Source organism: Mesoplodon densirostris, chromosome X (genome assembly GCF_025265405.1).
Source record: "Mesoplodon densirostris isolate mMesDen1 chromosome X, mMesDen1 primary haplotype, whole genome shotgun sequence".
Lineage (NCBI taxonomy): Eukaryota > Metazoa > Chordata > Mammalia > Artiodactyla > Ziphiidae > Mesoplodon > Mesoplodon densirostris.
The window spans coordinates 133,477,796-133,488,064 of record NC_082681.1 but is presented as its reverse complement, the minus strand read 5'-3'; the positions used below and the strand labels follow the sequence as shown (position 1 = coordinate 133,488,064).

The 10,269-nt window shown below is 46.3% G+C and overlaps 1 protein-coding gene across 7 annotated transcripts in view; it reads left to right on the top strand.

Moving 5' to 3' along the window:
- Positions 1–10,269, top strand: part of STS (steroid sulfatase) — a 172,133-nt gene that overhangs the window by 6,734 nt on the left and 155,130 nt on the right. The window lies entirely within an intron of this gene.

Genomic DNA, 10,269 nt, shown 5'->3' with positions numbered 1-10,269 from the left:
AACTGTAATACGATGGTGTCGAAAGCTCATGTCTGATGGCACAGATAAAAAGACAATCCTTTCCCACACAATGTATAAACTTACACATACCATTTATTGTAAAAGAAAACACATATATACATATACGTATATATGCCACTCTCTGTGCAGTCCAAACTTATTTCAGCTTCCTTATTTTGCTGTCTTGGTTCTTCCGTCTATGTGTTTGCTTTGTGTGCTGTATTTGGAAAGCTGCTTACAGCCCAAGTTATCTTTGGAAGCAGTCCCAGGCCTGCAGTTTGCTCTCAACAGCCCTGATTTCCTTCCCTAGCTCCGTCTACCCTGGTCCTAGGATGTGTGAAATTCACGGCTGATGCCTGTCCTGCAGGTTACACTTGGAAAGCCCCACAGCACCTGAGCTGAGTCTCAAAGGGCTGTGTTGATTCAGGACCCGAGGAACATTTGGGGCTGCTGGTGGCAGGACCAGTGGGGCTTTGCAGTGAGCTTGGAGATGCCAGGACGCCTTCTCCAGTTGCAAGGGTTCCATGCTCAACTTTCCTTGACCTGGAGCACTCACATGGGAGCAGCTTGAAATTTTAAGGTACAGGGGTTGGAGGAAAGACATCAAAGTACTGGTGTCTTGAGTGAAACTTTGACACTCTTTATATATCCATACAATGGCATATCTGTTATATATATATATATATAATATATATTTTAGATATATATATATTTACTTGTATTCCTTATGTATGGATGGATATAAATATACATAAAGTATATCCATCACTACATAAGGTATATGCATATATAAAGTGTAAATATACATAAACATATATATTCTTTCTATTTAATAAGATCAAACTCTAAACAGCACACAATAATAAAAACTCAAGCCCTCATGACCTCTTAGGTAAGTGCTAAGGGTAGTTGTCTGTCAGTTTCAGAGACTTGTCAATTCCTTGTTGTTGGTGAGAGACACTTAACTGAGAAATTGTGGTAGTCAGCATGGGCTGCTCTAACAAGGTATGGACCGGGCTGCTTCAACAACAGACGTTTAGTTCTCACTGTTCTGGAAGCTGGAAGTCCGAGATCAGGGTACTGGCAGACTTCAGTTCCTGAGGAAAGACTGCTTCTGGGTTCTTGGATGACTGCCTTCTCTCTGTGTCCTCAGATGGGGTAGGAAGGTGGGGGTGGACGTCTGGTGCCTATTCTTATAAGTAGGTTATTCTTACTGTGGGGGCTCCACCGCCAAGACCTCATCTGAACCTAATTACTTCCCTGTGAGTTATAAGAAATACATATTTGGTCTTTGTTCCGTTTCAGGCAGCTCCTAAAACCTTTGGAATTTCCTAAGTGAGGAAAGAGTTAAAGATGTCTTTTGTTGTGTGAATGAGGTGACTTTTGCAAAGCCCCTAATTGTGAGGACCTGTTGCCTGGGGAACCAGTTGTCGGATTAGAGGGTTGGAAGGTTCAGTTTCTTTTTTTTTTTTTTTTGTTAATTAATTAATTTATTTTTGCTGTGTTGGGTCTTCGTTTCTGTGCGAGGGTTTTCTCTAGTTGCGGCGAGCGGGGGCCACTCTTCATCGTGGTGCGCGGGCCTCTCACTGTCACGGCCTCTCTTGTTGCGGAGCACAGGCTCCAGACGCGCAGCCTCAGTAGTGTGGCTCACAGGCGCAGGTGCTCCGTGGCATGTGGGATCTTCCCAGACCAGGGCTCGGACCCGTGTCCCCTGCATTGGCAGGCAGATTCTCAACCACTGCGCCACCAGGGAAGCCCCAAAGGTTCAGTTTCTGATTAGAGGGTTGGAAGGTTCAGATTCACCCCCAACTCCGAGGAGGGGAGAGGGGCTGGAGGTTGAATCAATCATAGATGGCCAATGATATAATCAATATGCCCAGGTAATGAAGCCTCCATAAAAACCCCGGGTTTGGAGCTTCTGGCTGGGTGAACCCGTGGAGGTGCTGGGAGGGTTATGCCCTAAAGAGGGCGTGGAAACTCCGTGCCCCTTCCCCATACCTGCCCTGTGCATCTCTCCCAACTGGCTGTTCCGGAGTCATGTCCTTTTATAAGAAAGCAGTAAACAGTAAAGTAAGCTGTTTCCCTGAGTTCTGAGAGCCACTGCAGCAAGTTAATCAAACCTGAGGAGCGGGTTCTAGGAACCTCTGATCTAAAACTGGTTGGTCACATGCACAGGTGACAACCTGGACTTTTGATGGATGTCTTAAGGCGGGTGGGCAGGGGGAGGTGTTCAGTGGAGGGGGACGGAGCCCTTACCCTGTGGGATCTGAAGCTATCTCCGGGTAGATAGGTCAGAGTTGAGCTGAACTGTAGGACACCCCACTGGTGCTGGAGAATTGCTTCCTGGGGTCGGAAAACTCTGGAATTGGAATTGATATCAGAAGTAAACTCCCATGGCCCTAATGTATAGCACAGGGAACTATATTCAGTATCCTCTGGTAAACCATAATGGAAAAGAATATGAAAAAGAATGTATATATATGTATAACTGAGTCACTTTTCTGTACAGCAGAAATTAACACAGCATTGTCAATCAACTATACTTCAATTAAAAATAAATTTGAAAAAAAAAAAGAAGTAAACTCCCAAAGATCTCACCTCCACATACCGTCTCATTGGAGATTAGGGCTTCAAGCTATGAATTTTAGGGGGACACAAACATTCAGTCCATCATAGAATATTATCTTTTATTTTGTTCTTTAAAAAACTGATAACCCGGGTCTTTTACTTACTTCTATCCTACGTCGAGTGACCAGGCTGTCCTGGCGTGCCTACAACTTTACCACTTTCACGCTGAAAGCCCTGCATCACAGGAACCTTTCAGCCACAGGCTCATGGGGACCCTTTGCGGGCCTTCCTCAGCTGCCACCCGTGGTGAGGTGCAGTTAGAATATGATCGAGCCCAGGGCCTCAATAAGGTAGAGAAAGGGTGACAGGCATGAGCCCGCCTCTCCTGGCATTTAAAGCAAGGCGAGTTTGTGGTTGGGCTGGTGACTGAAGCAGACATTCCTGTTAACAGCCATGTGGACGTGCCTGTGAGGACCCGAAATGCAGGTCATCCTGCAGACGTCTGGCCTCAGGGTCCACGTGGGCCGACGTTCTCTCCCAGACGTGGCACCACAGATGGCCTGTAGGGCAAAACAGCAGGGTCGCCAAGGAGAGTTTGCAGGTGACCACACAGCCTTAGCACAGAGGAAGGGAGGCAAAGAGGTAAGAGTTGAACTGAGGTTTTAGAACCTACAGAAGCCACTCGCACATGTACCTTTAGTTCAGGGTTTTCCCCCTTGGCGTTATATATATTGGGGGCAGGAAGGTCGTTATGGGCTGAATTGTGTCCCCCAAAATTCAGTGCTGAAGCCCGAGCCAGACACCAGGACCTCAGAATGGGACTGTATTTGGAGATCTTTAAAGAGGGGATGAAGGTACAATGAGGTCACTAGGGTGGGTCCTGATAGGACTGGTGTCCTTGTAAGAAGAGGAGATCAGGACACAGACACACACTGAGGGACGACCACATGAGGACACAGGGAGGAGACGGCCGTCTACACGCCCAGGAGAGAGGCCTCAGGAGGAAGCAGTTCTGCAGACACCTAGATCTTGGACTTCCAGCCTCCAGGACAGGGAGGGAATAAATGTCTGTTGCTTAAGCCATCCAGCCTGTGGTACTTTGTTACGGAAGCCCTAGCAAAATAATGCAGTAATTTTCGTTGGGGGGGGAGGAGGGGTGTTTCTGTGCATTGTAGTATATTTAGCAGCCTCCCTTGCCTCTACCCACAAGATGCCAGTAGCAAGCACCTCCTGTCTGTCTTATCTATCTATCCATTCTTCTGTCTATGCATCCATCTATCCATCCATCCATCTCTCCATTCCTCTATCTATCTGTCCATCTATCTTTATTTCTATCTGTCTGTACATACACTTATGCACACATATATATGGACTCATATGTACATGGAATCCCAGTAGACTAATGAATCAGGAAAGCAGGGTCATAGCTCAGAGGTTCTGCCCTGTATATGCAGTCACCTTCCCCATGTCCCTTGACTCCAAGAATTCATGACCCAATTCAAGAGCTCTCTGTCCTGGATTCAAGAAGGATTTAAAAAACAAAACAAAACAAAACATACTCCCTGTACAGCTAAAACATTTCACTGATCCATTTTGACAGCATCTTCCTGACCACAGCATGCTCATTGCTACTTAGAAAATGTGTCCTTTCTCGCTTTTAAGACACAGTTAAGTGTCCTGCCAATGAACACTTTCCTTATAGACACCAGATAAGTAAGCCGACAGTCGCTTGCCACGGTCTCTCAGCTCCTCGAGGAGCTAGGGTCTGCCTGTCTGGTGGCCGGTCTGCTGTAGCCGCCATCCATAACCTGCCTCTGCCCCATCCTTGTTTTCACGTCTGTGAGGTGCGCGTCCCATCCAGCGGAGATAGGTGGTAGGTTGGGCTCGGGCCTGGTGCTCTCTGCGGCCGTGTGTGGACAGGTACCTGCAGTCTGTGTTCTGCTCCAGCCACGGGGGGCTCACAAGCCTTGCCCGCACCCTCCAGCCCGAGGAGATAGGCTTCTGCATCACATTCAGGGTCAGGATGGACCCAAGGGGGCACCTTGCCTGACGATGCTGGGAAACCAAAAGCTCTGGCTTCCATATGTAGCTGGCAGGGGAGTGGGGACCAGGGGATGTGGTCCCCTCCTCCCACCTGTTTCCTCCAAGCCCCGGGAACTCCAGAAGGGAGGCCTGACGTGGATGGCTGCATTTGCCTCTTGTGGCGTTTTCCTCCAGGATGCTGTTAGTATTTTGCGGGAAGGTCATTACTCTTGACTTCCTTTGCGGTCAGAGTACCACCTGGAGGACCTGCCTTCAAGAGAGGAGCCCCGTTTAGTGCTCACAGTGGTAGACGGCAAAAGTGGTCCACACACCCACAGCATCAGCACCATCCGGGACCTTGCCAAAGATGCGGACCCCCAGGTGCCACCCGGCCCTCCTAAATCAGCGTCTGCATTTCACCCAGGTCCCCAAGAGGTCTAGGCCACTGACCCTCCCCTCCTGGGGCCTGAAGGATGCTTCATGGTGGTGTTCAGGCATGTGAGGACCTCGACGTGTGAGGATTTTATGTAGAAAACAGGAAATCAGTTAAGCCTTACTAGCATTTATTGTGTGTGTGGATGCTGGCCAGTGATCTCCATGGGGGATAGTCGTGCGTCCCTGTGGGTCCTCCAGCTGTCTAGCGAGGAGAGTGTGGAAAGACATCCATGCCCCAGATCGATTTATTTGATTTCAGCATAATGCAATGTGCATATTAGCGTGAAGCATATTTACAGCTTTTTAAACATTTTTATTGAAGCGTAGTTGACTTAGAATATTATATAAATACAGCTTTTATTATTTAACTTTTAAACCAATCTTCAGGAAATGGACAGAGGTCTTAAAGTCGTACAAAAGGAGTAAGATGCAGGTTCAGGTTCTTAAGAAGGAAAGGGAACTTCTGGCATGAGCTTCGTAGCATTCACTGATGAGGGAAAACATGTTTGCTAGCACACACAGTGTTCGCACCTCAATCGATAGCACTGTGCAAAATCACGTGTATGGACCGAGGCTGAATGGTCAACCTTGGGGGCAGTGAGGCGCATGTTTGACCCGCACGCTGTTTCAGAATTCCCTCTGGCCCTCAGACCCTATGACCATGGACGCCTGAGGGAGGGGCCTGAGGCTCCCCCCACCTCCCCCTCGGGAGCGCTGCTCACCACTAGGACTCACGAGGCCTACTGAGTTCTCTTGCCCTCCTGCTTTCCTTCCTCCTGTTGCAGGAAGGGGACCCTTCCAGGGCCTGAGCTCTTGTCTAACATTCAGAAATGAATCGTCCGAGGAGACACACGTGCTGATAAAGCAAGAGACTTGATTGGGACGGGGCGCCCGGCTGGAGAGCAGGAGGGTGAGGGGACCCAGGAGGACTGCTCGCGGCTCGCGGTCTCGGGGTTTATGGTGATGGGGTTAGTTTCCGGGTTGTCTCTGGCCGATCGTCTTGCTTGTGCCCACATTTGGTCTCCTTCAGGGTGCTGCCTGGTGTCACGCGCATCATATTCTTTTTCCATTATGGTTTATCCAGAATATTGACTATAGTTCCTTGTGCCTACAGCGGGACCTTGTTGTCTATCCATCCTATACATAATAGTCAGCATTTCTGAGCTTTAGAAGGTGGCACTGGCTTGCTGGAGAATAGCTGAGCCCATCCTGAGCTGCAGAGCTGCAGAGCTGAACCTGTACATCCAGAATGCACGCACTTGATCCCGTGCAGAGACAATAGAAGATGATGACAGATAGTAATAGGCCAGCTGCACAGTGGATCCTGAGGTTCCAGGCCCCGTCCAGGTAAAGAGATGACCCTCCCACGAACGCCATATTGCTCTGGTCCCAGTTGCCTGATTTGCATTGAGATGCGAATTCCTCTAGTTAATGCCCTAAGGACCAAGCCTTGCTCTTTACAATCCATCTCGGAGAATGAGTCACTGCTTGCTAGTCTTTGACTGACTGCATCATGCCCTAGTCCTAGGGTGGAATTTTCCACCAACCGTCTCTCCACTGGGCTCTCCTCTGCAGAGTTCAAAGTGAGGAGATGTGCCCGGTTTTATCTTGAGGCTTCCTTTGGTGATCACCATGGTGAGAAGGATGTCAAACATCACCTAGGTTCCACCTTGAACAGTTTCATTACTACGCCTCTGTGAGGCTTAATGAAACAAAGCCCCTGCTTCTCCTGACCTCAGAGCACAAGTGGGTTACATAGTTCTATCAAGTGCAATCTTTTCACTTCCATTCTCTAAAGTTAGCCCAAAAGGAGCCTTTCTTTATGTTCTAGCCACTGTGTCCTGGTCCATTACCTTGTGAATAACCTAGCGTGGAACGCAGCAGAAGAGAGAGCCAATGCTCCAGGCTGGTTATGTACTTTTCCGAGGTTGCACAGCTAGCTTGGGACCTGACTCCAAGTCCTCTTTCTACTTGCTAAGATAAATCCTTCTGGGGGATTTTTTTTTAAACATCTTTATTGCAGTATAATTGCTTTACAATGGTGTGTTAGTTTCTGCTGTATAACAAAGTGAATCAGCTATATGTGTACATATATCCCCATATCTCCTCCCTCTTGCGTCTCCCTCCCACCCTCCCTATCCCACCCCTCTAGGTGGTCACAAAGCACTGTTCTGATCTCCCTGTGCTATGCAGCTGCTTCCCACTAGCTATCTATTTTACGTTTGGTAGTGTATATATGTCCATGCCACTCTCTCACTTTGTCCCAGCTTACCCTTCCCCCTCCCCGTATCCTCAAGTCCATTCTCTAGTAGGTCTGTCTTTATTCCCGTCTCACCCCTAGGTTCTTCATGACCTTTTTTTTTTTAGATTCCATATATATGTGTTAGCATACGGTATTTGTTTTTCTCTTTCACTCTGCATGACAGACTCTAGGTCCATCCACCTCACTACAAATAACTCAATTTCGTTCCTTTATATGTCTGAGTAATATTCCATTGTATACATGTGCCACATCTTCTTTATCCATCCATCTGTTGATGGACACTTAGGTTGCTTCCGTGTCCTGACTATTGTAAACAGAGCTGCAGTGAACATTGTGGTACATGACTCTTTTTGAATTATGGTTTTTCTCAGGGTATCTGCCCAGTAGTGGGATTGCTGGGTCGTATGGTAGTTCTATTTTTAGTTTTTTAAGGAACCTCTATACTGTTCTCCATAGTGGCTGTATCAATTTACATTCCCACCAACAGAGCAAGAGCGTTCCCTTTTCTCCACACCCTCTTCAGCATTTATTGTTTCTAGATTTTTGGATGATGGCCATTCTGACTGGTGTGAGGTGATACCTCATTGTAGTTTTGATTTGCATTTCTCTAATGATGAGCGATGTTGAGCATCCTTTCATGTGTTTGTTGGCCATCTGTATATCTTCTTTGGAGAAATGTCTATTTAGGTCTTCTGCCCATTTTTGGATTGGGTTGTTTTTTTTCTTTTTTTTCCTTTTTTGTGGTACGCGGGCCTCTCACTGCTGTGGCCTCTCCCGTTGCGGAGCACAGGCTCCGGACGCGCAGGCTCAGCAGCCATGGCTCATGGGCCCAGCCGCTTTGTGGCATTTGGGAACCTCCCTGACCGGGGCACAAACCCGTGTCCCCTGTATCGGCAGGCGGACTCCCAACCACTGTACCACCAGGGAAGTCCGGGTTGTTTGTTTTTTTGATATTGAGCTGTATGAGCTGTTTATATATTTTGGAGATTAACCCTTTGTCAGTTGCTTCATTTGCAAATATTTTCTCCCATTCTGAGGGTTGTCTTTTCATCTTGTTTATGGTTTCCTTTGCTGTGCAAAAGCTTTTAAGTTTCATTAGGTCCCATGTGTTTATTTTTGTCTTTATTTCCATTTCTCTAGGAGGTGGGTCAAAAAGGATCTTGCTGTGATTTATGTCATAGAGTGTTCTGACTATGTTTTCCTCTAAGAGTTTTATAGTGTCTGGCCTTCCATTTAGGTCTTTAATCCATTTTGAGTTTATTTTTGTGTATGGTGTTAGGGAGTGTTCTAATTTCATTCTTTTACATGTCCCTGTCCAGTTTTCCCAGCACCACTTACTGAAGAGGCTGTCTTTTCTCCATTGTATATTTTTGCCTCCTTTATCAAAAATAAGGTGACCATATGTGCGTGGGTTTATCTCTGGGCTTTCTACCCTGTTCCATTGATCTATATTTCTGTTTCTGTGCCAGTACCATACTCTCTTGATTACTGTAGCTTTGTAGTATAGTCTGAAGTCAGGGAATCTGATTCCTCCAGCTCCGTTTTTCTTTCTCAAGATTGCTTTGGCTATTCGGGGTCTTTTGTGTTTCCATAGAAATTGTGAAATTTTTTATTCTAGTTCTGGGTAAAATGCCAGTGGTAGTTTTGATAGCGGTTGCATTGAATCTGTAGATTGCTTTGGGTAGTAGAGTCATTTTCACAGTGTTGATTTTTCCAGTCCAAGAACATGGTATATCTCTCCATCTGTTTGTATCATGTTTATTTTCTTTCATCAGTGTCTTATAGTTTTCTGCATACAGGTCTTTTGCCTCCTTAGGTAGGTTTATTCCTAGGTATTTTATTCTTTTTGTGGCAGTGGTAAATGAGAGTGTTTCCTTCTGTTTCAGATTTTTCATCATTATTGTATACGAATGCAAGAGAGTTGTGTGCATTAATTTTGTATCCTGCTACTTTACCAGATTCATTGATTAGCTTTTGTAGTTTTCTGGTAGCATCTTTAGGATTCTCTATGTATAGTATGTCATCTGTAAACAGTGGCAGTTTTACTTCTTCTTTTCTGATTTGGATTCCTTTTACTTCTTTTTCTTCTCTGATTGCTGTGGCTAAAACTTCCAAAATGATGTTGAATAATAGTGATGAGAGTGGGCAACCTTGTCTTGTTCCTGATCTTAGTGGAAATGGTTTCAGTTTTTCACCATGGAGAACAATACTGGCTGTGGGTTTGTCATATATGGCCTTTATTATGTTGTTAGTTCTTTCTATGCCTACTTTCTGGAAAGTTTTTATCTTAAATGTGTGTTGAGTTTTGTCAAAAGCTTTTTCTTCATCTATTGAGATGATCATATGGATTTTATTCTTCAATTTGTTAGTGTGGGGTACCACATTGATTGATTTGCGTATATTGAAGAATCCCTGCATCCCTGGGATAAGTCCCACTTGATCAAGGTGTATGATCCTTTTAATGTGTTGTTGGATTCTGTTTGCTAGTATTTTGTTGAGGATTTTTGCATCTATGTTCATCAGTGATATTGGCCTGCAGTTTTCTTTTTCTGCGACATCTTTGTGTGGTTTTGGTTTCAGGGTGATGGTGGCCTCGCAGAATGGGTTTGGGAGTGTTCCTCCCTCTGCTATATTTTGGAAGAGTTTGAGAGGGATAGGTGTTAGCTCTTCTCTAAATGTTTGATAGAATTCACCTGTGAAGCCATCTGGTCCTGGGCTTTTGTTTGTTGGAAGATTTTTTTTTTTTTTGGCGGTACGCAGGCCTCTCACTGTTGTGGCCTTTCCCGTTGCGGAGCACAGGCTCCGGACACGCAGGCTCAGCAGCCATGGCTCACGGGCCCAGCCGCTCCGCGGCATGTGGGATCCTCCCAGACCGGGGCACGAACCCATGTCCCCTGCATCGGCAAGCAGACTCTCAACCACTGCGCCACCAGGGAAGCCCTGTTGGAAGATTTTTAATCACAGTTTCAATTTCGGTGCTT